Source organism: Dipodomys spectabilis, unplaced genomic scaffold, assembly GCF_019054845.1.
Source record: "Dipodomys spectabilis isolate Male_0828 unplaced genomic scaffold, ASM1905484v1 ptg000107l, whole genome shotgun sequence".
Taxonomy (NCBI): Eukaryota; Metazoa; Chordata; class Mammalia; order Rodentia; family Heteromyidae; genus Dipodomys; species Dipodomys spectabilis.
The window spans coordinates 3,160,455-3,187,945 of NW_024870784.1; positions in this window are offsets into that span (position 1 = coordinate 3,160,455).

Here is a 27,491-nt window from a genome sequence, read left to right on the forward strand (position 1 = left end):
TCAAAAGCCCCTTTCTCCCCCTGCGCTTACCCGTGTTTGATTGCCCTTTTTGGATAAAGCATTCACTCAATTGTATCATGAATGAAGACATATCTTCACGCACACACCCTTCTCCTAACATCAAACTGTGCAATTCATCTGAGACTATCTCTGGGGGTAAACTTGTACAGTCAAGCTATTTCTTGGCTAATTTAAGCACAAAATGAATGAAAACTTTAAAAAACACACACCCACACCCAAAGGTGCACTTAGGTATAAATGACAGAAAGTCTAACTCAAGTCCTAGCTTCCTGCACACCCTGCCACCTAAGTAGAAAGTGCCAAAGGGGAGAAGAGTCGAAATCCATAAAAAGCAACTCGTGCGCTGAGCACGCCAAAGGAAACAGCGGCCCCAAATTCCCACGACACAAGATTTCCTATAAAATTCCTCAGAGTGCCAGTGAGCTAAATTCTCTTGGAGATACAAGACAGACAGACAGAACGTGGCGTCCAGCAGTCCCACCCCCAGGGCGGGGGGGGGGGGGCAGGGCAGTGGGGGGAGGCCCTCAGAGGGGGGGTGGGGGGGGGGAACTGCCAGGCTAACCTCCCATCCTCCCAGGAAACAGGGCCCCAGTGAGCAGGGCCCTGGGGTTATGTGCTAACACTGTGAGGATCAAGGGGGGGGGGGGGGGTCATGTGACTCTGGGTGGTGGGCTGGTGGATGGGAGAAGACAGAGTCCAAGAGGGAGAGTGTCAGGATGCTTCCAGAACAAGGAGAAAACAAACACACACACACACACACACACACACACACACACACACACACACACACACACACACACACACACACACACACACTCCTCCCCCAGCTGCCTTTATGACTGCACAAAGAAAATACAAAGCAACTATTGAAACTGTTTCCTGTGCATGGTGAAGTAGATTCCGTTCGTTTTCCAGGACAAGAAAATTCTAGGTCCCTGGGCACCCCAGATGCACTGCTCCTGATGGAACCCCTGGGAAGTTTTCTGAAAGTGTTCATTGACAAGGTAGACACTGGATCAACAGTGGGAGCTCCATTAGGGGTCCCCTCCCTCCCTGTGCAGCCCTGGAAACACAGGAAGAGTAGATCAGCTTATTTGCATGGAAATGGGGGGCGGGGTAAGGTGTGGATTCATTGAGGTGTGGGTGGGCTTGGACTCTGGTATGTAGTATATCAATTAGTCTTCACTCAGGAATTTTTCCCTCCAAGATCAGCTTCATAATTTTCCTGTCCTGTTACCTCATCCCACCCACTCTGCTGAATTGTGCAAATAACAGCCTTCCTCTCCTGACTCAGGATAGAAAATGTGAGCCATGCAGAGAGATAGGAAGACATCTACGAACCCATGCTAAAGTGTAAAGAAGAACATTTAAATATTAAAACATAATTCCACACACAGCTCCCCGCCCCAAAAAACAGCAGTTAAATTGTCTTCTATATCTTTCCAGTCCTTTAAAAAAAAAACATATTAAGTAAAGTAAGCCAGACCCCAAAAAACATAGATCCCGTGGTTTCATGCATGTGTGTTAATTAGTACATGTCTAGGATAGTCCTAGGAGATGAGCAGAATAGCTCAATAGCTATGTACATGTGACCATATAAGATGATGCTAAGTGAAATGAACTCCAAGATATGGACACAAGAGGTTTTTCTTTGTTATTGTTGTTTTTAATGTACTGTGTGATTTCTTTTTTCTTTTGTGTTTTTTTTCCCCTATGGTTTATCCCTGGTTGTCACCACTGTATTTGATTTCAATACCCTGCATATTGTATATACATTTATCTGAATTAGGGAAGGGAAGCAGAACAACAAAATGGTGAGCCAAAGGACAAAGGGGAAACAAATGCAACAGCGATACTCACAAGATAATACATTGGAAATGATCTGTACAACTTAGGGGGGAAGGGCTGGGAGGAGGAAAAGTGGGAGAAAAATGAGGGATAAGAAATGTACTCACTACCTTATGCATATAACTGTAACTGCTCTGTTCATCATCTTGACAATAAAAAATAAAAATTTAAAAAACAATGTATACGCTCCTATTATGTATATAACTTTTGAATGCTTTCCTTCCATGATCACTTTATTATGTCAATTTTTTTTCTTCTGTCAGTAGACCTTGTTTTCTGTTTGTAATCATACTCGGGATTTGACTATAACATGTGTGATGACTTAAATAATGCATATGATAACCTCTTCCTTGGTTTAGGACAATAAATCGGATCAGCCATGGCCACAGCAAAGGGCCAGCTCTCAGGATAGGACCAATTAGAAAACTAAACCTGGAAAAATCTTTCTTGATGGAGCCAAGAAGCAATTGTATGAAGAGCTACATACATACATATAAACATGCAAAGATTCACAGCTGCATTTCCTGACTCCATCTCTGATTGATGCACAAATGTGGACCCTTGAGTCACTGAGCCACCATTACAAGGAAAAAGCCACACAGCACACCAGAGAGCTGGAATGACTTGGGCCAAGATAAAATACAAGATTCTCACCACATCCATTGGCAGATATATTTCATGGCAAAGCTTAATTTTTTTCAAATAAGTTTTTTATTGTGAAAATACTGTACAAAGGAGTTACAATCACATGAGCAAGGTAATGAGTACATTTCTTATCAAGCATTGTTGCCTCCTCTGGCTTAATTTTTTTAAGGAAAAGAAAAGAAAGCCTTGGAACAAGATGATTTTATGATCACTAAAAGAAAACAATGCTCAGAATTTGGAACATAATGATCATCTATAATTAACTTACTTAAAGATACTTACTGGGGAAAAATTAATGGATTTCTCATCGTATCTTCAGGCATAAACTTGAGTCACAAAGCTGTATTGCATGTATTTTCACTTGTGACTAAACATTTTTCACAAACTTTGCTATAATTATTGTAAAGGATTCCATCCTTGTGTACATACAAGAATTGATGCTATCATGTTGATCGGTCTTAGACAGCTTCCTAAAATACCAGTGTGTCAGGAATGAATACCCGTGCCTCAAAGCTGGTTTGAGATTCTCATTACTTCCACATAATAGCTAGATGGCAGAGGATTCTAGGTAAATGGAAGATACTTTAAGGTTTTGGCCAGGCCACTTCCAGAAAGCTCACTCTAGCTACTTCGCTAAGTAATTTACTTCAATATATCCTTGCTAACCATGGTTTAGCAGGACTGATCTTCTATAACTGGATATACAAAATGCCAGATTATGGTTTTCATTTGTATTTCTTTGATTTACTTTCTTGATTTGGATTTACAAGTTTGAGGGAGATGTCTTTTTTTCTCCTTTAGCTCCCTGCTATTGGAGTTTGTTGTGGTGGTAGGTTTTATTTTTTATGATTTGTCTTCATATCTTGAGCCTATATTGATCTTGGGCTTCCCATGCCTTTTTTTAGGAATTGGTATGAGTTGGGTTTTTGTTGTTGTTGTTGTTTTGTTGTGAGTTGTTTAATAAGAAAGTTTGTTGACTAATACGCCAGTTCTAATTGATGTAAATAACCTTCTAATTTGTTCATCTAATAATGTTTAGAGTATTTGTGGCACTCAAATGCCTTTTTATCAATCTGGTTTCTGGTCATTTTTTTTTCTATTAACTGATGCTCAGAAAAGTCTTTGCTAATCACACCTAGGGCTCATGTTTTTAATCCCAGCTACAAGGAATGATGAAAGAAGGAAGAATGAGGTTCGAGGCCAGCTGGAATGGAAAAGTGTAAAAAACTCTATCTCCATTTAACCAGCACAAAGCTTGAGGCATGGCTGAAGTGGAAGAGGCCAGCTTGGGCAAACACACAATATCCCTTCTCCACCAATAGCTGGGCAAGGCTGCTGACTCCTTTGATCCTGTTGGCTCCCTTAGTTACTCTTCTGTTTCTGGTGCAGCTCATGCACGTTACCACGTCCAGAAGAGGCAGTTTCCCAGATGCTTCTGTGGGATTCTTAAGGAAGCATGTTGGAAAACTGTGTCGAGGTGTTCTCAGCCATGAAAGTCTTTCTCTACCCTTGTTCAGAAGGGTAATGTCTGAGTCAACTGTGGAATCATTTTCTGATCATAATGTGCTTGAAAAACAAACATTTAAAGACATCGCAGCATGTGGGGGACAGACGTTGGAGAAGACAAAGTCAGAAGTCACAGGGACAAGGGTCCAGGGTGGCGGGAAGGAGGCGTGGACCCTGGAAGATAGCCTAGGCAGGCGGCAGGCCGGCCTTCGCTAAAGGAAGAGCTACAAAGCAGAACAAAGAGCCCTGCTGAAGCCGCAGGCAGGCCAGCTAGTAAGTGGCAACTCTGAGACAGATAAAGAAAACCCAGAGGCTGAGCTGCAGGCACAGGCAGGAGCAAGTTGAGACAGTAATTACACTGGGTAGCTCTGGGAGAATTTTATTCGACAGTAGCATCCCAAAACACCGGTCTGGATGAAGTGAAGTTACAATCATAAATAAGAATAACATTAATAATAATAATACTAAGCCTGCTTGGTAAGGAGGACAGGTAATGCGGGACTGGCAATGTCACATGACCCAGTGGCAATGTCATATGACCTAGTGGCGATGTCACCTGAGCTGATGGAGGGCAGGAATGAAGACCTAGGCTGAGTTCTGAAGGAAGGCGGCATGTTGTCCCCCTCAGGGCACACACTGTGGATGGCAAAGGATACTGAGGTTCCTGTCAGGACAGAGCCCCTGGGAGGGAGCTCAGACTGGAGTGTGAGGATCATCTCCCAGTCTGAAATCTGGGAAGAGAAAACGAGCATCTCAGGTAGAATGGTGACAAACAGCCTTTTCCAGAACCCCTAGATGATTTTGCCAGATAAAAGGCAGGAAAATTGAATCCATTTTAGTGGGAAAATCACCAATGGATAATCTCATGATATAAGTGTATCCTTCACACCTGTCATCCTAGCTACTCAGGAGGCTGAGATCTGAGGATCACGGTTCAAAGACAGCCTGAACAGGAAAGTCTGTGAGACTCTCATCTCCAATAACCACAAAAAGCTGGAAGTGGAACTGTGGATCAAGTAGTAGAGCACTAGCCTTGAGCAAAACAGCTCAGGAACAGGGGGTGGGGGGGGCAGGGGGAAGGGGGGGAGGAAGGGAGTGATAAAATAATGGGATGTCCTGTCATTTTATTTGCTCTGTCTGGAAACCCTCCACAGGACATTCCAAGAGCCTCCAGTGGAAGAGGAGGTGATTACAGGGACTGGGAGGTAACTTTTGATGGGAGTGGAATTAAACCAGGCTTGGTGTTTAATTTGGTGTGTGTCAGCTTGGCTGAGGCACAGTGCCTGGGCATCTGGTCAAACACAAGTCTGCACGTTTCTGGGAGAATGTTCAGGGATTAACATTTAAATCTATGAACTTGGAGAATGTATATGCCTTCTGCCTTCCGGTGGGTGGGCCTCATCCAGTCAGGTGAAGAGCTAATGGGGGGAAAATCAGTTGATATCCACCTAGGAGAAGACCTTTGGACTTTGAGCTGTAGTATTGTGTCAGCTCTTGTCTGAATTTCCAGACTGCCTGTCCATCCTGAAGAATTTGGACTTAACCAGCTTCTACAATCACAAGCCGATTTCTTAACATCTCTTTCTCTTTTAATCAGGAGGGTACTTTCTGACAAAAAAAAAAAAAAAAAAAGGTCACACAAGTAATTTTGTTGTTTCTCCAATGCCACAGAATGAACTTATACAAACGAAGACAACGTCAGCAAGGCTTCTAATCTGAGACCACGGCCACCTCACAGCCTGCCACTCACTGGCATGGACTGTGACATGTGTGTGCACGTGTGTGCATGTATGCACAGACCCCATCCATCTCCTGCTGGCTCTGCTCATCCAAAGAACTTGATCAAAACCAGCAGTGTGGGATGTCCTGGAAATATCCAGGAGAAAAGGCTTTAAGAAAAAGGAAAGTGAACTGCACATCGCTGGGGATGCCAACAGGTGTAGTGCTGGATCGTTTTATTTAGATGTATTTGATCACTTGTGAGTTTTCCATTTACTCATAATTATTGCCTGTCTCCAAGTTCCTTATAGGTAGGGCTTTGGAAGCAAAGGCCTTTGTCTCGTGGCATAACAGCTATGATTCGCAGACGCCTTTATTACTTTCTTTAACCTTATCATTTTAATTTATCTCATTTGGTAGCATTGGGATTTGAACTCAGAATCCATCACTCTAACATTTTAGCCATGTCCCAGCATGAAGAAAGGATTTCACGCCATGCACAGTAATCCTAACTACTCAGGAGGCTAAGATCTGAGGACCGTGGTTCAAAGCCAGCCCAAGCTATGTTCTGTCCACATAGCTGGATCATAAATGGGAATCACAGCACCCAACTTATTATTTGGGGTCTGGATAACTTTTTGCCTCAGCTGGCCTGGAACCAATAGTTAAGACTACAAGTGCACAATGTCACACCTGGCTGGGCAGATGACTTTAATACTCTTATAGTTGATAAATAGCTGCTGTACTAGGTAGAGAAAAGTGTTCTAATGGAAAGGAAGATGATCAGAGAGAGACCACGAGAAACTTCTATTGCACACAGTCATCCGTGAGGAAGACACATTTGAGAGAGACCCAAATAAAGTAAAGCAATGAGGGACGTCTTTTTCACCACCAACAAAAGGAGGCCGGGGCTGGAATGTGAGGCAGGTAGTAAGTACGGTTAAGTTCTGGTGTCAATCCTGCCACCCATCCACTGCTTTAGGTGGAACACTTCCTTCTCTTCTTTCTTTACCCATTTCTCGATCTGGAAAGTGACAGGGGTGGACAAGCAATTCTCACACTGAAATGCAAATGTATGTTTCTCGTCTTCACTCTGGTGCCTTCGGCTTCGCACTTCGCCGATGTACTCGTGCATGTGAACTGTGTGTAGAAATCGTTTGTTTCGAGGCTGAATCTCTGTAAGATGGGAAGGCTCGCTGTGTCCTGGCTGGCCAGACTTTACGTGTGTTCTCACACATCCTGCAAAGGGCCAGACCCAAGGACAACTGCAAATGTTTTCTCCCAGAGCAACCACTAGGTGTGAGAAAAACCTGGAGCCACACGCAAAGCCATCTGCCCAGATATGAATTGACTCTAGATACTAGCTCCAAACAGCCCATTCACATTACAGCATGGGGATTGCCACCGGCTCCTGCTCCTACGTCACCACACAACGAAGGTTCATAGAGGAAAAGCAGAGGCAAAAGTGCTTTGTGTTCTACTTTAGTTTAGTTTGCAGTGCCAGTATGGAGGCACAAATTCAGGGGTTTGGTGGGCGCTGTCCCTTTTTCTCTCATGACTGGCACTTTTCTCTTGCGCCATAGCTCTACTTCAGGCTTTTTGCTGGTTCATTGGAGAAAAGAGTCTTGTGGACTTTTCTACCCTGGCTGTTTAAATCATAATCCTCGTAGTTCTGCTATGATTATAGGAGTGAGCAACTAACACCTAGCCTTATTTTTTTCCTCCTTCTTTTCTTTTCTTTTTTTTTTCTTTCCATTCTTCCTGTTTTTGGTGTTTGAACTTAGGGCTTCATACTTGTTAGGTAGTCACTCATCATTAAGCCAAACCTCCAGTCGTGTGTATGTGTGTAAGTGTGTGTGTGTGTGTGTATGTACTAGTTATTCTTTAAATAGGATCCCACTTCCATCCTGGGAATATCTAGAAAGATTCACCTGTTTTCAGCTTCTTTTCATAGCTGAGTTCACAAGACCATGCCACCTCATCCAGCTATGGTTTGAGAAGGAATCTCACAACACTTTTCAAACCTCAATCCTCAATCCTCAATCCTCTCTGTCTCAGCCTCCAATGCAGGTAGGATTACAGGCCCAAGCCACCAATACCCAGACCTCAAGTTCGTTTTGATGACAGCTACATAGAATACATGAATCTCTTGGCCTTGTTCTATTGTCCAATTTACCAAACTATTTTGCTTTTTTTCCCTAATTTTTAATGTCACCAGGGTTCAAAAAAATAAAGAAAATTATCATCACAGGGAAGTTCTCACAACTAATTTTCTTTCAAGAAGATGTGGAAGATACAATGCAAGTTGCAGGTAAGTAACAACAACAACAAAAAAGAATTCCTACCATAGGCAGTCAGAGATGGAAGAGATGAAGTCTCCACTTTCCTCTGAGCTCCAAGATGGAGATCCCTCACCTTTTCTTTAGTCAAAACCCAGATGACATGGCTGCAGGAAAGGGTAACATCTGTCTAGGCTTGTGCCGGGTGCCCGAAGGTCCAAAGTCAAGAAGGGAAGGGGCAGGAGACGCTCAGAAACCTGGCCAGGTACTGGGAGGTGATTAAAGAATTCAAATTTGCATGCCATGCCATGGATATTCAAGCCCTTCCGGAGCCCCACGGTGTAACAGAGAAGATAAAAGCTGTTTTTCCTCTCCGAGCTTCAGGTTAAAGATGGGGGTTTCACCAATGTGTAATCCTATAGCAGACACTCAGAAAGGCTGAGAGAGGAGAACAGCTGATATTAAAGCATCAATCTTAACTTAACTCCTGAAAGGCAAGACCCTGGAAAGGCAGGAAATGTCACTGGCTGAGGCAAGGGTTCTCGGAAGAGGAAATGATTATTTTGTCCCCCATAGGGACCCCCTGAGGGTGACTGGAGACATTTTGGTTTGTCATAAAGAGGAGGTCATAGGTCAGGGCCCTCCCAGCATCCAGTGGGTGGAAGGTGACATCTAAGGGCTACCCAGGACCCTGCCCAGGGCCGTTCCAGCAGCTGGGAAGGTTGATCATGCTAGGGTTGAGATGCCTGGCTGGAGGGCTCACTTCTCTTTCTATCATTCATCTACCTGCCCGTCACCACCAAGCTCCACAGACCCCCCAACTTACTCCCAGGCTTTATCAAGCTCATCATTACCACCAGCAATTATAGTGGCCAAGGAGGGCCACACTTGTCCAGGGCTAATTGATTTCCCCCAAAGAGCAGAGCTAGGTATCCACTGTCTTTGCCATTCACAGGAGAGGCTATATGGAGTGTGTTTAAAAACCTCTCTGAGTCTTTCTTTGGAAATAAATTGTTTAGAGTGCTCAGATTTCCATCTCAGTAGTCACAAACTCTGCTACAGTGCTGCTTCAAATAGAATCCCGCCATTATCAATGGACCATTGGTTTGGAGATGAGACAGCCTGACACCATGGGCTGCTCAGAGACACCTATCAAGGAGGTGCTTGACTCCATGTTGTCCATCATTTTGTTCTTGTTGGGTTGGTTTTGGGTTTTGGTTTTCTGAGACCTTCCTGTGTGCTCCAGGCTGGCCTCCAACTCTCATGATCCTCAACCCCAGCCTCATGAATTCTGGCATTATAGGCATGTGTCATCATACCTAGCTATATTTCATTTACACTTTTTTGGGGGAGGGGTCTGGTCGTGGGGTCTGAACTCTGGGCCTGGGCGCTGTCCCTCAGATCTTCAGCTCAAGGCTAGTGCTCTACCACTTGAGCCACAGCGCCACTTCCGGCTTTTTTCTTTTGGCTTATGTGGTACTGAGGAATCGAACCCAAAGCCTCAGGTATGCAAGGCAAGCGCTCTACCACTGAGCCACCTTCCCAGCCCCTCACTTACACTTTTTAAGTTTATTTTTTATAGTGCTTTGAAGGAGCTATAGGGGGAAAAAATTTAATTATCTCCTACAGAGATGAAGTACTCAGAGTTTGCCTGAATATTCTAGTTTATCCTATGGATAAATATGCTGTTTGTACTTTCACTTGGAACAATATTCCATGATATTCTGTAAATTTTCATGTCAGCTTTCTTTTAGAGGCACAATAGTCCACCATCATAGAAGCTATCATTGGAGGTAGACTATCCAATTCAAACGATGGGTTTCATTGACTATTTGAGCTAATGTGTCCCTATTAGAAAACACTGCAGGCGTCCAGGGAGAGTGGTACATACCCGTAAACCCGAAGGCAGAGAGAAGGAAGATCAAGGTTCTTGGTCAGCCAGGGAAATGGGGGAAAGGATGACAGTTCAGCTACAACAGCCCTTGCATGGCAAGAGTAAGGCCCTGAGTTAGAACCCTAAGATTGTCTAATATATATAATATCTATATTATATGGATATGATATAATATTACATATCACATATTGTAAAAAAAGATACAGACCTTCCTCCATCATTTCTTTGAAAATATTACAAATTGTAGTATATTAGGGCTTTTTTTGGTCTTTTTTTTATGAGAACAGACCAGTATTTATATGATATATTATCAAATGAACCATTAAACAAACCAAATTATTAATAGGATTTTCTGTGTGTGTGTGTGTGTGTGTGTGTGTGTGTGTGTGTGTGTGTGTGTGTGTGTGTGTGTGTGTGTGTGTGTGTGTGTGTGTGTGTGTGTATTCTGCCAACCCAGACTTCAATTCATTTAGCTTAGAGCATGCATTCCTAAATGTGACTCTAGGAACATAAATTTTTCACCTGCCCATAAGACAGACGGAACCCCCCTCCCCTGACTTTCACAGGCTCTGTTATGCATTAGACTAATTTACTCTTCAGCCCGGGTATACCAGAAGTCCCACAGGTAGAACAGTTCAGGTTCCCCATGGGACCACATAAATAGTTCAAGTCAGCTCAGCAAATTACCATAAGCACTTCCTCAGAGAGTCCTCTCCCCTAGGATGCCCCAAGTTCCATGTGGTTGGCACATGTCTACAGAGTCTCCCCTAATCTGTGGCTTGAACACAGTGGTTTTTGTTTGTTTGGTTTGGTTTTTTATATGTTTTTAATTGTAAAAATACTGTACAGAGGGGTTACAGTTACATGAGTAAGGTAATGAGTACATTTCCTGTTGAGCATTGTTACCCTCTCCTTTGTTTTTCCTCTACTATCCCTCCCCACCCCTACCCCTCCTCTCCCACAAGTTGTAAAGTTTGTTTTTAACATAGTGTCTTGTACATCTCATTGTTACAATGGGTCAACCTATACCCTCAATTCAGCATTTTGTTATTTCCCTTCCCCTCCCCAAATTAGAAAAAAGTATATACAAGATGCAGGGCACTGACATCAAATACAGTGACAACAGAGGTTATATCGGATCACAGAGTTTTTATATGGAAATCTTCCTGGGAAATCCCTCCTTGGCTTCCTTGACTCAACACTTGACACAGGAGGAATCAAGTCCAATCCAGACTCCCAGAACACGATACCCAATCCTCTCCCCTTTCCATGTGTGCACACGCATGTGTGTGTACAAGCACACATGCGTGTGCCAGTACTTGGGCTTTAACAAAGGATCTGGGCACTATCTCTTAGTTATTTTACCCAAGGCCAGCACTCTACTGCTTGAGCCACAGCTCTACTTCTGGCTTTTTTGGTGGTTAATTGGAGATCAGAGTCTCACGGACTATCCTGCTTAGGCTGGCTTTGAATCTCGATCCTCAGATCTCAGCCTCCTGAGTCACTAGGATAACAGGAATGAGCCACTAGCACCTGGCTCATTTCTTCTAAAAATAGTTTGGAAAGAATACATTCATTCTATTCCTATATATTCCTCAACTACCGTTCAAACCTCACTGTTTACCACACTACAACCAGATAGCTGCCATTGGCCATAAAGACAGAATAACAGTCCTATGTGACGTAATTAAATTCTCCTGTCATTGAGTGAAAATTGTGCCCAAGTTCAATGTAGTTATGGGGCAGTTAAAGTCTACCCAGGTATTTCTAATCATTATATAATCCTAGATTGGTGAACTCTGTTGGCCATCACTGTTAATGCCATAAAATCAGTGTCTGTTGTCTGTGACTTTGTTAGGGTAGCCCAAGCAGCCTTACACAGAAGAGAATCAAAGGACTGGGAATTTGGGTTTACCTGTGGCACCTGAATTGTCAGTGGATTTATTAAGTGTTCAGGTTACATTTCTGAGGCCTTCTTGTATCTGTAAGCTGGGCCATGTGCTGCAGACTTAATGGTCCACAGACAGTCCTTCTCTTTGCTTCAATGGGCATTTACCATTGCAGGGTCCTCAAACATTATGGAACAGTAAGGAAGGAACCTCAAATAGACCCAGCGTGTGTGGTTGGTTGGATGGAAAGAAGCTTTTCAAAGAGATGCTAAAATACTGATGGTGTGCTGACCACAAATCTAAACTTAACGTGAAAGAAAACTTAAAACCACTCCAAATGATTCCCTCTTCCTACCACTGTTTTATAAAGAGACAGCTGCTGAAGATTCTCTTCCACAGAGAGTTAAAACAAATAGAATAGGATATGGGGGCAGAAGAAAGTCTAATAGCCTTAAAATTCAATATATGCCACTCAGGTAGACAGGATCCTCAGTGTTTGAGATTAAGAGATGCACAGGAATCATGGTGGACATTAAAGAGAACCAGGACTGGACCTAGCTATGAAATAATACGCTCTGATGCAGTGTCATTCCTTCCACAAGGCACGGATGTCTATTACAAAAGAGATTCAGGGTGAAAGAACTCTTAGAGTAGTTTCCCGGCCTTCGTTCCACCACAATAAGAGTCTGGAAGGAGCAGAGCCCATGAGACACACACGTCCATGTAGAGAGAGTTCTCATGGGAACTGGCCCATGAGTCAGGGATTAGAAGAGCCCCGGGATCCACCCACAGTTTCCCTTCTGCAGGAAGGGTCTCAACTGAGACCAAAAGCCTGAGATCCGCCGGCTCTCAAGTCTAAAGCCAGGCAGGGACGATGCCTTCGGAGGGAGATCAGATGTCTCTCTCCCGTGGCAGGAAGGCACGGACCTCACTGCTGAGGGATCATCCTCGTGACTTCATGGGAAGTGCCCTCTTCAATGCGAGACTTTTGTTTTCTGGGGGGTTTTCTTCTTATTTCAGCAGGTTGTTATTTCCCTTCCCCTCCCCAAATTAGAAAAACATATCTACAAGGTGCAGGGCACCGAAATCAAATACAGCGGAGACAAAGGTTATACCATGAGGGAAGAACATACAAAAGAAACAAAAAATCACTTGGTACATTATAAATACATTAAAAATGACAGCAAGAAAGATAAAACCACCTGTGTCCCTATCTCGGGGTTCATTTCGCTTAGCATCATCTTATATGGTCATATGTACATAGCTTTTGATCTTGTCTGTTTGTCCTAGACTTATACTAGTTGTTACAAATATGGAAAACCATGGGACCTATGTTTCTTTGGGCCTGGCTTACTTTACTTAATATAATGTTTTTCAAGTTTTTCCATTTCCTACAAATGGGGCAATGTCATTATTTCTGATGGAGGCATAGAATTCATGTGTGTGTGTGTGTGTGTGTGTGTGTGTGTATATATATATATATATACATATATATATATATATATATATATATATATATATCACATTTTCTTGATCCATTCATCTACTGAGGGGCATCTGGGTTGGTTCCATATCTTAGCTATGGTAAATAATGCTGTGATAAACATAGTTGTGCTGGTAGCTTTAGTATGGTCTTGTTTGCGATAATTCGGGTAAATCCCCAAAAGTGGGATTGCTGGGTCATAGGGGAGCTCTATGTGGAGTCTTTTGAGGAACCTCCATACTACTTTCCAAAGTGGTTGAACAAGTTTACACTCCCACCAACAGTGTAGTAAGGTTCCCTTCTGTCCACATCCCTCCAGCATCTGTTGTTATTAGATTTCGTGATTCTAGCCATTCTAACTGGGGTGAGGTGGATCTTAATGTTGTCTTGATTTGCATTGCTTGTATGGCTAGAGAGGTTGAGCACGGAAAGAAGGCACAAAACATCCAGTGAAATGCCAACAACTTTACTTCTCTCTTGGTTCAGTATGAGGGTATGGAAGCATGGGAGATCTGAAAGGAAGTTCGTGTCTGGGGAAAGTTAGATGCCCAGCACAAAGGAAAAGTGGAATCACCACAAAACTGATTCAGAACCCAGAGGCAGAACATGGCAAGACCAAAGGCTCCCAGAAATAACATCTGGTCAGCATGAAGATGTCACTAGTCTGCTGTGAGGGGCAATACATCTCCCCAGATGACGCTGGGGAGCAGGAGGAGGGCACTGGCAGGGAATCTTTTCTAATATCAAAAATAATCCCTTTGCTCACATCAAGACACCCTACCTTTGCTTTTGAACTGACAATAAATATGTAGCTGATAGTCTGAAGCAAGACACATCTCAGGCTTTTTAAAATAGACAAAGTGTCCATTCTGAGAATGAGAATTCTTCAATACCTGCATGTGTCAAAGAAAATCCCAGTGTTCATCATTTGGGCCATAGACCTTTCAGTGTGCTAGACAGGTGGTGAGCACTAAAAAAGCCCTAATTCCAAATCGCTACAAGATACAAAGTCAAAAAGTCATCAAACCTAGGCCAAGGGCAGTAGTGCATGCCTTTAATCCAAGCTAAGCAAGAGACAAGAGATGAAAGGATCACAATCTGAGGCCAGCCCCAGCCCTTTCCCCCTGAGAGAGAGAGAGAGAAGCTTGTAAAATATATTAAAGACAAAAAACTGGGACCATGGTTCAAGTGGTAGAGCGCCTACCCAGCAAACCTTGAATTAAAATTTCCAAAATAAAGGTATCCAATGCTATTGTGTTCCTAAACATGGGCCAAAGGGATCATGAGCCTCTGCCTGTGCCTCAAAACTGGTCACTTCCAGCTTTGCAATTGCTCTCCCTAGAGATGTCCGTGTTCAAAATGTCACTTGCTTCCTAAGTTCTTTACCCAGCGAGGAAGATAAGCTCTGAACTAGTTGAAAAAAAAAATAAAAAGGAAAAACACAAAGTAGATCTCGGAGGTCCAGAGGCTGGCGCTGGGGTTTTAATTTGAGGCTCTGGTTCTGGTTGAGCACCTCCTGTCAGGATGTGAAGACTGCTGTCCCCCAGGGCGTGAGGCGAGAGGCTGGCCCAGGCCACGGGGTCTCAGCAGTCAGCCTCCCTCCCCATTGGGCTCATTTATAGAAGCTTCTCCAAGAGGCAGTCATGGGGAAAGGGGAAAGGCAGACTGACAACACACACACGTAGCCAGTTCTCTGCAGCCCGGATAGGACAGGACCTGTCAGCTCCCTCGCCCTTCCTGGGTGGGGAGAGGGACACCATGATGGCGGGGTGGGCCGCGGGCCGCTCCCCTCCCCTGTGTGTTTGGAGGTTGTGAGGCACAGGCTGGTGATTTCGGTTAAATGGGTCTCCAGTGGTCCGGGATTCCCAGCAAAGGCCAGACCACAACAATCAGTGGGCTAGTTATTTACCATCACCGTATACAAAACCACAAGCATCAGCCTCCCCTCAAGTACATCTTGGACAGTGTACATCTCTTCATTAAGGCCTGTCAGGGGATGTCAGGCACGACTTGTCCTCCGATGCCAGCCAAGGACCCAAGGACACAGGTGCACACACAGGGTCGTGCGCAACCAGACACCAAAACCGTGAGTGGGAGAGCAGGCTGCTCCCCCTCCCTCCACGATCCTCCCTTTTCCTCTCCCCTCCCCTAGAGATGGATGTTTAACTACCCTGGTGTATGGGAGACCATGCTGATAGACGGCCGTACAGTCTTTCAATCATTCATAAATAACGTATTTGTCACGTGTGACTCCTCCACTCCCCTTCACCTTAATGAACATGGCGTCCATCGTGGTGATCCATTACTGTCCATCATGGTGTCCGCTTAGCAGTTCTGTGCCAGCCCCACAGGCCTCCGAAGACGGGATCGCCCTGATATTCTCCCTCGCTGGTGATCCTCTCTCCTCTTGGTTCCCAGGCACTTTTCTCAAAGAAGTTACAGATCCTCTCACACCAGTGCCATCGCGAGCGCTGAGGTCTTGGCAATTAGGAAGACACACACCAGCTGGTCCCCGGAGGCTCACGCCTGTCATCCTAGCGCTCGGGAAGCTGTGCTCTGAGGATCATGGTTCAAAGCCAGCCACTTTCAGGTGGTCAAGGTGATGTCACCGAACCCGAGCCAACACACAACCAGTCCCAGGGTCTCTAGGGCTGGGGCAGCTGCTTCACATACCCCAGGGAGCCACATCAGCAAGGAGAGAAGCAGGAGGGGAACGGGCTGAGAGAGTTTGTCCTGCACCTCCACTGCCTATCAGCATTGCGTGGTGAACTTTAGGCCACACCTAACTACTGAAGTCAGACAGCCCCTGGGGAGGCTTCCGTCTGTGTCGGTGACAACTTCAGTGGCCATGCCAGCGCGGGTCTGGGGTGGAGGAGCGCAGAGCCGGCACTGAGCTGGGACCGCATGCCCCTTGCCTAAATCGCTCAGCACATGCTTTGTTACACTGCTACTCATAGAAATCTCATAGCAGGAGACACGACCAAGAGTCATCTGACTGAGAAGCCGCCCAGAGCCTCTCTTGCTACTCTCAGGAGATTCTCCAAAATGGCCCCAGACACCACCTTACACCCACACCCCAGTTCATGTCCCCTTAAGCCAGCTTGACTTACGCATACACACAACTTTGCAAACAGATTATAAAGTCTTAAACTCTAACTTAAGTAATAATAAAGTGTCTGCCTAAAATTCTGCCTTTGTTCTGCGCACAGATTTCATTAATCTAGTCTCTACTTGACCAAGGTGGACAGGATGGCATGGAACTGTGCTAGGAATTCTGTACATGAAGCTTGGAATAGCCTCCGTTCTGAATAGCCTGCTCTATTGCCAAAAAGAAAAATTAAAGATACAAAAGAGCAAGTGTGTTTTGCAGAAGGAATTGCATGCTCAGTCCTGGCTAATCTCTAAGGACAGACAAATTCGTTCATGTGGGTTCCTTCTTTATTTCAGATAATCCTCATGGGTTTGGATGTGACTAATTTCCTTCCTTTCATAGCCACAACTTAGACAAAATAGGCAAACCCAGGAAAGTCTATAATCAATTATAGGAAAGTCTACAGTGAGTTTCGTTAAGGCATTAATAATCATGTTCCAATTTCAGACCCTGGATCTCCTTCAGGTAAAGTTGAGGGAATTCAATTGGTTACCATTAGCTCACACAAAAAATAAAATGTTAGCCCAATGTTTTAGAAATACATAGAATATCCCTCCTCCAAAAATAAATCTCCATAAACACTAAAAAGCATCAGGGAAGCCAAACCCAAACCTGTGTTGCAGGAGTGTCTAAAGCTCCTTTTTATTGTCTAAATCTATATGTGCAACGCACTCATTATTCAGAATCGTCTGTTCTGTTCTAGTGGCATCCAATTAGATTTTCTTCCTGACAGGAGTTGGTTCTGTCGAATAAATTCATTAAGTGCTGTCAACACTTACAAGATAAGATTTGCAAAATCCCCTGGAGTACTCCCATTACACCTCATCAGTCCTCAGGAAGAAAAGAGATGATCAACGAAAATGCAACCCCCCCCCCCCAAGTCTTCTTCTCCTAAGAAAAGGAAGTTCACATTTCAAGAGTCAGAAAGATTAATACTTTCCCTTCTCTTCTGTAAATGGTGTCACACCCTGGGGGCCTCATTTTCAAACCAGCTAAAATAAAATTAAAAGATGCTAGAGTCCACGAGTATGCAGTATAATTAATCTACATCCACTGCCGTGAGACATTAAAAGTCCATAAGCGTTGTTTTTCATAGCGTCTCTCCACAGAAGGCAGAGTGGGGAGAGCCCTGTCAGCGCCCAGTGTGCGTTCATTGTCTCTGCAGGGCCTGCAGGACACACCTTGGGTTGCGTTTATCCACCAGGGTACTTTAGTGTGCAACTGAAAAGATTGCTCTGGGTTTTCAGGGAAGGGAATGCCGCTGGTTGACATAAAATTCATGTGGGACCCATGGATCTTTGTGAGCAAGCTCTAGACCTGAACTCTGAAGTTCAAGTGCAACCCCATGCATTTGTGCTTTGCTGTCCTCTTCAGCTCTTGAGTGGTCAGGCATCTCTCCTCTTCTGCTGTACACCACTGGGCCTCTGCCATTACATCTCAGGCTAAGGGCTGAATTCTAGATGTTTCAGAGGGACAAAATCTGGTTCTTGGGAAGGAGAAAGCAGAAGCATGTTGCTCTCTCTGTGTTTAAACCATACACATGTAGCCAGAGTTCTAGGACCGAGTTCCATCCCTAAGGCTCTCATGTGCCCAGCCCAGCCACTCAGTCCAGAACAACAAGGAAATAAAGCAGTGGCCCCGGCTCATCTCAGAAAGAGGACAGGAAGCACGTTAGCCATCTTCCGGATATACATATCTCCACAAAGACTTGGCTGAAGGCAATGCCTTGCCCTTAACTTTCCAGAACAATGACTTCCATGAACTTCTTTTTCTTTATAAAGTGTCCAGCCTTGGGGTTTTACAACACTAACAGGAGACAAATGAATAGAAGCATCAGTCTCTGTGGAGGCTCTAACACAATCTTCTCTTGCTTTTAGACATAGTCGTGACCCATCTTTCCTGTCCACTTCTGTTTATCTTCTCTTTTCTTTGGAGGGGGAGGCTAGAGGAGAGGAGAGGGCAGTGCTGGACTTTGAACGTAGGGCCTCATGCTTTTGAGGCAAGCACTCTACCATTAAGCTATTCCTCCAGGCCTCTTTTGCATTAGTTATCTTCCAGACAGAGTCTCACACTTTTGTCTGGGGCTGACCTTAGACTGTGATCCTCCTGTCTAGTCCTCGCTGGGATTACAGGTGCGTATCGCCACACTCAGCTCTTTTCTATCCATTTCTTGCTATCTTGCTACCCATCTATGTGTCATCTCCTCCCTGACCACTCCCTTTTCCTCTCAACATGCTCAAGAATGACTCCTCACCTTTGCTCAGTAGATCCCAATGCTGAAGTGTGATATTTCCGGCCGTAGGTCTTCTCTTTATCTGTTGTGTTCTCTAATTTGCTCACTGACATCCCTCATGACAGCTTTATCACAGTAAAGGCCAATTTTCCCCTCCTGTGTTTATCACATTCCCTCTTGAGTTCTCTATTCTCAAATATTCCATATTTTCCCATCAGAAAGTCAGGGTGACACAGTGGTTATAAGGAAGGGAATTCTCGTGACTGACATAACATATATGTAGCATGTATGGGGCAGAGTTACCTGGAGCGAATTACTTAGGTATCTCTGGGCCTCCGTTTTCCGCACATACATCTACTTAGATTGCTTAGAGATCTACGTGGGGAACATCTAAGTGAAATTCTCAGTGCAGCCTTGTCATGTAGAGCCCTCTGACTCTACAAGATCGCAGACAAGGAAGCCCCAAAACTCACTATCATTCATGGTACTACGTGTGTACCCCTGGTATCTTTTTTCCCTTCTTCCAAGTTCCAGAGTATTCTACCATGTACTGTGCATGTGCCGTGACACCTGTGGTCCATTCCTCCAGAATCAAACGATCTAATCACCTTGTTCATTTGAAAAGAAGGTTGTGTCTACCATGCTAATGGGCAATATCACACTACAAATGGCAGCCAAGTCACGTGCACACAACAGGTTGGGGGGTTTGGGACAGGATGGGCTCATTCAAACACCTCTCAAAGGTATCTGTTTGCAGGAAAAGACCTCCCCCAACCTGCAAGTTTCTATAACTATGTGTGTTTATGACACTGACACGCTCACCAGGCATCTTTTAGTGGATTTTAAGTTCAAGGATAGACATAACATGACCAGTTCATATGTCATTACTTCTATCCAGTGATGCCAGAGTCATTATAGCCATAATCATCACCATCACCACCATCACCATCATCATCATCCTCCTCGCCATCATCACTACCACTATCATCACCGTCATCATCATCACCTTCGTCACTGGAAACAGGCACCTTTCCTTAGCTAGCTAATTCCTGGAAATTTTCTTTAAACCACACCTGACAATGCGGTGAAATCAAATGAAACCGAAACTGTGGCCACTCCTACCTTCCAGAACACATCTAGACTGGCAAGTTGGTCTTCACCGGTTTAACATTATGGAGTAGGAAATGGCAGAGGCCTCCTGGTAACAAGAGGCATTTCCAGGCCTTACTGTAGTGATAGCAGTGTCGCTCGGGGTCTTCGGGGCTTCATGCCTGTGGAAACACATCAGCACCAGCTCCAGGCAGGCCTCAGTGCTGAGGGACAGAGCGGCTCGGCCAGCACTGCATGGCTGACGCACAGGCCAGTTCGTCTCCTGCTGGAATCTGAAGTAACAGCTTGCCTCTGGTGAAGTCCAGAGGATGGGGGTTCTGCAGCCACACACAGTGTAATGACTGACCTTAAATCTACTCAGAGATTTCAGACACTGAGGATCCCTGTCTACACGGCATGAGGATTTGAAAAGCAGCCTTCCTCAGCCATCACAGCATTATCCCGGAGGCTTCACCTGACCCTCTTGACGGGTAAGTGGAAGGAGGACGCAGGCCAAGCGTGCTCTGCGGCGGCTGGCCACAGTCCTCCTCCCAGGCCTGCAGTGGGAAGCACAGTCCCTGAGAGGTTTCGTGAGCCATTGCAGCCACTTAATCCATGCTGAGGGAAAGGACACCAGTTCCCTAACTTAAAAACCAGTTGGCTAGAGGCATATATGGAAACTTCGGACTTATAAATCGCATCTGCAGGGGAAGCAATCTGGAGAACTGAGCCGTGACCCTAACTGCGAGATCTGTGCAGAGTCCTAATGCTAAGCAATAGAATGGGACAGAATGGGATGGAATGGGATGGAATGAGATGGAATTGTAGGACCCACAGATTGTAGGACATGCAGTTGGTATCCAGAGACGTTGAAATTTAGTTGTTGGCGGTGATAGTGGTGATGTTGGTAATGGTGGTATGTGTAAAGGTAAAATAGAAAAAAACAACCCCCACCCCCAAAAAACGCATACATTTGGTATCCAAAATCAGCTTGGACTGTTTAATTTTTACATCATAACATTAGTTACTAAAACAGTACACCTTGGATCGATATTCTAATGCAGACATGGCAGTGCCTATTAAAAACTAGTTCATCCCATACTTACTCACCAAGTTTTTGCCAGGTTTGTCTAAATAATCAGTGAGAAAAATGCTTTATCATTTTTTAAGCTTACAAGGTAAAGAGAAATTTCAACTAAAGCTTGGCCTGAGACTAAATCAGGGTGGCGCCTTCTCTTGGAAAAAGAAAGAACCTAACAGGGCTGCAGAACACAGTTCCACGAACCGCATCAGAGTGACAGAAGGGCGCACAGACAGGAAGCTCATGTCTGACTCAGACAGGGCCCCAAATGCAGTGAAGACCCCCTAATTATGTGAGATTATCATCCCCATTACGTTCCATTCACTGCCATTAAATATCAAGGCTAAATTGGCTCTCTGATCACATCCTGAAGACACGGATTTTCCTAATAGGGACCTCACCATTAAGAGGGGTGTCCTGTATTGCAAAGACTAAAGAGGTTTCTTCAATCGCCACTTAGTGACAGTATCTGCACACCTCCACCAGAATAATAGAATGAATCTGACAGATGAGTAGAGAGGTCGTTGCTCCTGGTACTGGGTCTCAAGGATGAAGCCTTCTCCGTCCTTTACAGAGTCTGTGCTCCTACGTGCATGGGCATTTGATTTGGAGGAAGCTTTCGAGATGACATCATCAAAGCAGTGCAAAGCACAGCCTCAGATTTTGCCCTGGAGTCTTCCTTCATCCCTAGTGGGCAGTGTGGACTTCCCATCTTAGAAGAATGGATTGCCACAGCCTTAGCAACACGCATCTAAGTGCCAGCAGAGCAGGTGTCTGTTGAGACCACTTCCTTACATGGATGTGTTGTGTTGTTTTTTTTTCTTTTTGTAAGGGCACTAATCCTGTTAATGAAGACTGCTCTCATAAAACCTAATACTTCCCCAAAGATTAACCTCCCCTAATGCCTTCACATTAGGAGTAGGGATTTTAAATTACAACTCTGTCATACCTTGCTTTTTTTTTCTGTTACAAATTTCCCCACAAGACAGAGTTCTCAGAGTTCTGGTCTTTCTTTCAACACTTAGCACAACGGGCTTGCATATTCTAAGCACTGAACATGTTTTATGAGTGATCAGGTTATAGAGATGAATTTGTGATTCTAAACCCAAAGATTTAAGAAATGTGCAAGTTAAGTCACTTTGGGGAGTGGTGTTACATCGAGATGATCCTCAAACTGCTGATGAAGCGAAATGAACTTTTTGGCAAATCCCGAAGAAGTCTTTTAAGAATGGCTTATTGTAATACAGACTTGGATCCAACTGGCTTACTATAACACAGACTTGAATCTGCATGAGTCTATATAATATCTCCCTAAACACAATTACTAGTAAAAGCCTAACATAATACAAGTAGCTCATAACCCATGACTTTGCCTCAGACAAACGAAACTTGAGTTTCTAAACCAGTAGGCATTGTGGTATGGGTTTTTCTTTCAGGCCTGTCTCTTCTTGTTATCCCAGTCTTTCTTAACGAAGTTGTATGTACCAAGACTGACAATGTCAGAAACCTTCATCTTACCATTCGTTCTGCCTCCCCTCTCTCCATTCCTCCACCTCGCTCTTCTTCCAGCCCCATCTCTTCCCACACGTGCACCGTTTCCTTCATTAGCACCTCAGAAATTGCTCTCCAATGCAGCCCAGCTTTCCTATCCATGCTTTCTGTTCAGAACCAAAGCATCTTTCATCCAAACAACTGCCACTTGCTCTGCCGTCTTCCCCTCCCCAAAGCCATCCTGCTACAGTCAGGTAGTCTCCGTGGATCAACCACAAGCAAAGCTACACAGCCTGATCACCTACTCTCCCCAGTTAAAAAAAAAAAAAAAACTAGTGCCAAGAGGATAAAAATGTACAGTCTTTAATCCATCCTCAAAGCCCTTCACAGCTCTACCAAGACACAGGTATGTGCAAAGTGGAAAGATGGATGGTGACTCAGTCTCCCCGAAGGGCCCCCTCATCTTGCTCCATAAACAAATGGCTAGCCCACATTTTCTTAGGATTCAGGTAAGAAACCTTTTTCAGAGATATAGAGGTTTTGAACATGAGGTTCCATTTCCCTTGTTTCTGTGTGTTTTCCCATGGGCCTTCATCCTTCATGTGGACTTTTTTTTCTCAGATTGCTTATTCTGAAGCAAGAGGACACATCACCCACTGATCTCAGCTGGCCGCGACCCCATCCTTTGTCCACTTGTTCACTGTGGACTGGCGACCTTCCCCTCTTGGATGTGGAATGAAAGCTCAAGATGGGTGAATGCAGTCCTCAACCTGCCCATCAAGTTGTCTTGCCTTCAGTCAAATCAATATATTCGTTAAGATCTAAGTTCCACCAATCAAATGCACCTGCGAAATATAATGAACTTTGAACTTTGACCCTTACCAAGAAAAAGAGTCATCAGAGTTACTTCCCCATTGCCTCTTTGCTTCCAACCATTTCCATCTCCCACCCTGGGCAACTATTCTCCTACTTTCTATCTCAGTTTCCCTTCCCTTAGAACATTCTGTTTACAGTCATACAAAATGTGGTCTTTATAAGTAAATGTGTTGGGTGGTATGCAAGTGTTAACCAAAATGTGGTAGATTCAAGGGAGAACTTAGTGTCATTCCTTAGGAAAGCAAAGTCAAGTTCAATAGAATAAACACCAGGAAGCAGGTACTTGATGGGGGGAAGAGGAAGATGAATGAAGAGGAGAGAATGCAGCCAAGAACTCAATGTATCTCCTACAAAATTAAGATGAGTGAGGGGAGGAGTTGGGAAGGGAAGGATGGATGAGGATGATGAGTGACATTGATCAAAATACACTCTGAGGGAACTACTAGAAGATGTTCATTTTTCTAGAAAGAGAAAAAAAATCACAAATTCATATGATTTCCCAAATTCAAACAAAAAGTACAAGATTTTATTTGACGCATTGATTTCCTTTATGTCTGTATGATGAAAATCTAGTTTCCCAATGCCATTAACAAAATCACCTATTTCCTTTTGCTGCTTTATACATATATCTATATCATTGATTCAATGATACTGTTGCTGCTAACACTAAAATAGTTCAAAGTTTCTTTATGCTCCCTGCTTAGTACAGAAACCCACATGGAGTTCAATTAAACATCTAAGCTATGTTGCAAAATATTTTTTTCTGTATGATTTTATTTCATCATTTGAAACAGAGTTGAGATCGTTTTTCACTACAGCTCTGAATTTTTAAATTTTCCTTTCTATGTGTGATACTTAATTACACAAAACACTCGTGTAGTTCCCTAGCCAAATCTAAATAATGAGACCAATTCAGAAAGATCAAATGTCAACACTTGTCCCCACTTTTTTCCTACTTTATCATTCTACTGATCCTCTTAAGACATAAATACGTAAAAAGCTACTTGAATCTCTCCACCATTTTGCACACGCTACAAAGCTTACTCTTCTCCACCATACAAAGTCTGAAAAAGATTGCTCCTTGGGACTATACCCTTCTCTTTCTTCTTATGTCTGTTTCATTGCATAAATGCGTCACAGGGTATTTCACCAATCAACCCCCGAGGGATCTCTGGGCTGTCTCCAGACTTTCGTAATTATTAGCCATACCAATAATTTGTACTTGACTCAGTAAACAATCTAGAACAAATGCCATTTTCTATTTTTCCAGTCTCTTCAGGCTTGTCTTCCTGAAGTGGAAATTGTTGCTCCATAACAACAACAAAAAAAAAGCCCTAAGTAGTGATTCTAGATCCTGTCAAGTTCCGCTCTCTAGGTACCATGTCACATTACACCTCCTCTAGAAATTCACACAGGGTCATTAACCCCAATGTCACTGTCAGAGTATGGGAGTAAACGCTTTATGCTTCCCAAGCCTATAGAGGTAAGGAAAGTGTAGCCTAAATTCACATTTTGTTGTTTCTCTTTAAATGTGAGACCAAATCATTTTCTTCCCCTGACATCTCTAGTCTCATGTATAGATGCTAGCTCCTATCTTCTTAGATGGTAGGAATTTCCATCCTCTTCCAGAATTTCCCACCGTCTCGGAAGGGAAATTTTACCATGTGACTCACTTTATCTCTCCCTTCCATGGTGGAACCATAGTGGTCCTAGGCTTAGTTATCCTGGGGGGACAATAGTCTTGGATAGAAGCAATGTGGAAGCAAATAGGTCCAGCTCTCCACAACTCCGTCAGAAAGGTGCCCTTCCACAATTATACATGTCATCACTTTCCCTTCATCTCTATGGTTTTTCTTCCACTACTCAGAAGAGGTTACTATCACAGAATCAGATTATGGAGAAAGGAGTCAGAAGAGGAGAACCACTTAAGGACGTCAGCATTCTAACACATAGACATTGAGTTCCTTGGCCCTGGGTTTGTAAACTATGCCGTATCCAAGTTGGAGTTCATAATGGATATTAGCTAGGCTTAGAAGGACATCTTTCTTTAAATTTTTCTTTTTGTAGACTCTGATCTGGCAGGGAGAAAAAAATCAGGATTGGCTATTATAGAATTCAGCTACAACGTAACATCATGACGGTGGAATGTGAAAGTCTCTGTGCATGTGAAGTTTGCTGAAAATCACTTCAGTAAAACAAAAGCCTATGTCTCCTCATTCCTCCTGCCTTGTCTTTCTGGGAAACCCTGTCCACATGGCACAGGCTCCCTCCGCAGGGAGACTAAGTCCTGGAAATCTCTGGAGCTCTCCAGGCACTGACAGGAATTACAGGCTGACCAGACCCCCCAAGGGCTCACCCACAATCCCTCCACTGGGCACACACTTGGGTACTCTGCTCTGTCTCACACCATCCTCTAAAGAATTTTAGACTCTGGAGCCAAAACCCTCACCCTTTCCCCACATCGAGTTTATGATATTTTCATATCGCTGCCCTGAGCATGTTGGAGACCAAAACAGCAGCCCACACCCAGCAGTCTACTTAAAACATCAGCAAGAATGAAAAAAATTTCACAGTGACAAAAATCCTATTCCATTTCCCCTAGAACCAACCTAGAAACCATCTCAGAACTAGACTGAAACATCTGCAGAGAACTTCTGGAGAGGGCTACACATGGTTCATCACGATAGGCACAAGGGCTGAGCTCAGGAGCCCAGAGGTCTGGGCTCACCTGTGCTTTATAGCTGGGGATTGGGGGGGGGGGTGAGGTCGGACCAGGGTCTCCAGCCCCAGCCTGCAGTCACAGCAGTACAATCATAAACGCTCAGAATCAGACAGTGGGTTGGCAGCAAATGACACTTTTCCCATTAAGGAGTTTGTGGGTGGAGGCAGATCTCCAAATACTTTGTGGCCATACCACGGAGCAAAGCCTGGCTTGTTCTTCGATTGGTTAATACCGATAGTGACACATTCTCCATTCCTCTTCCTGACATTATTTTAGTGTAGATGAACTGAGGCATTTCTCTGGATGAATTATTTAACCTAATAGGTTCAACCAATATGGCCCACGGCGGGGATGGGGAGTGGGGGCGGTGGCAACAGTCAAGCAGTGATGTTCTCGTTTATTTGTGGGTTTGTTTGGTTTTCTTTTTCCCAAGCCAACAGAACATTGATGAGTCCCAGGGAGCCCTTCACCAAACCCCAACGGCAGCTATTGGCACCAAGTATTTGTCTGGACTGGGACCTTCCCCTAGTGGTTTCCCTGGGGGTAAAGTGGTGACCTCTGTGGTCAGCTCACATGGGTGGAACAAGTTACACAAGATAAATTCCAAGGGGACAGGTTCAATTTCCAACCACCTAATGATAACCGCGCCCAAATACAACATTGGGGTAAGCAGGGCCCCCTGAGAATTACATCCGATCTTAATGAGAGAATGACCTCAGACATTTGTAGACAAGAATAAGGACTGTCTGTGGTGTGGTAGTCACCTTGAGAGACGACAAAGCCCACCCTTCCAGCCTCAGTGTGTGTGTGAGTCACCTAGGGGTCATGGTTGAACTGAGTTTAACCAAGTCTTGCTCCCAGCTGTGGAACAGATGCTGAGACCTTGCATTTCTAACATGGCTGGTCCAAGGCCATGCGTGGAGAAGCAAGACTGGAAAAAACCCCAGTGCATAACTCCAATTGTTCTCCCTTCACACTAGCCACAGTTCCACAAGCAGAGCCATGGTTTAACAACATTACCTCATTAATGGCCTGTTTTAGAGTTTAAAATTCTCTTTTAGACACAATTTTGAAATGTTCCCTTAAAATCAGTTCTGGAATTCTTCTCCCTCGTCTTTGACACATGGTAATAATACCCAATTGGCTCCTTTAACTCTTGGACGAGTCATGGTACCCAAAAAGCTGTGAATCCAGAAAGAGGAGTACCAGAGTCCTTGGCACTTGAACCAATTTCAGTAGGTGTTCTGAACAGATCTGTAAATTACTTAAAAAGTAAAAGTCAGATGTGTTGGTTAAATGTATCTTGGTCTTAGCTGCACTATTCAAAAATACTAATGATAGTAGTAATAATAATAATAATAAACACATTTAGTGCCTAATTGTGTTCTTACAATGCACACAGCCATTGGTTATAGACATGTTCTAACAGTCCCCCACAGCAAGATTCCTTGTCATTTCCAGGAGGAATCTGGGAACTTTGGGGAGCCATGAAAGACAAATAATGGTTCTGTTGCATATTGAAAGATTTTACAAATAATGTGCAAGAGTCCCTATGTGTCAGACA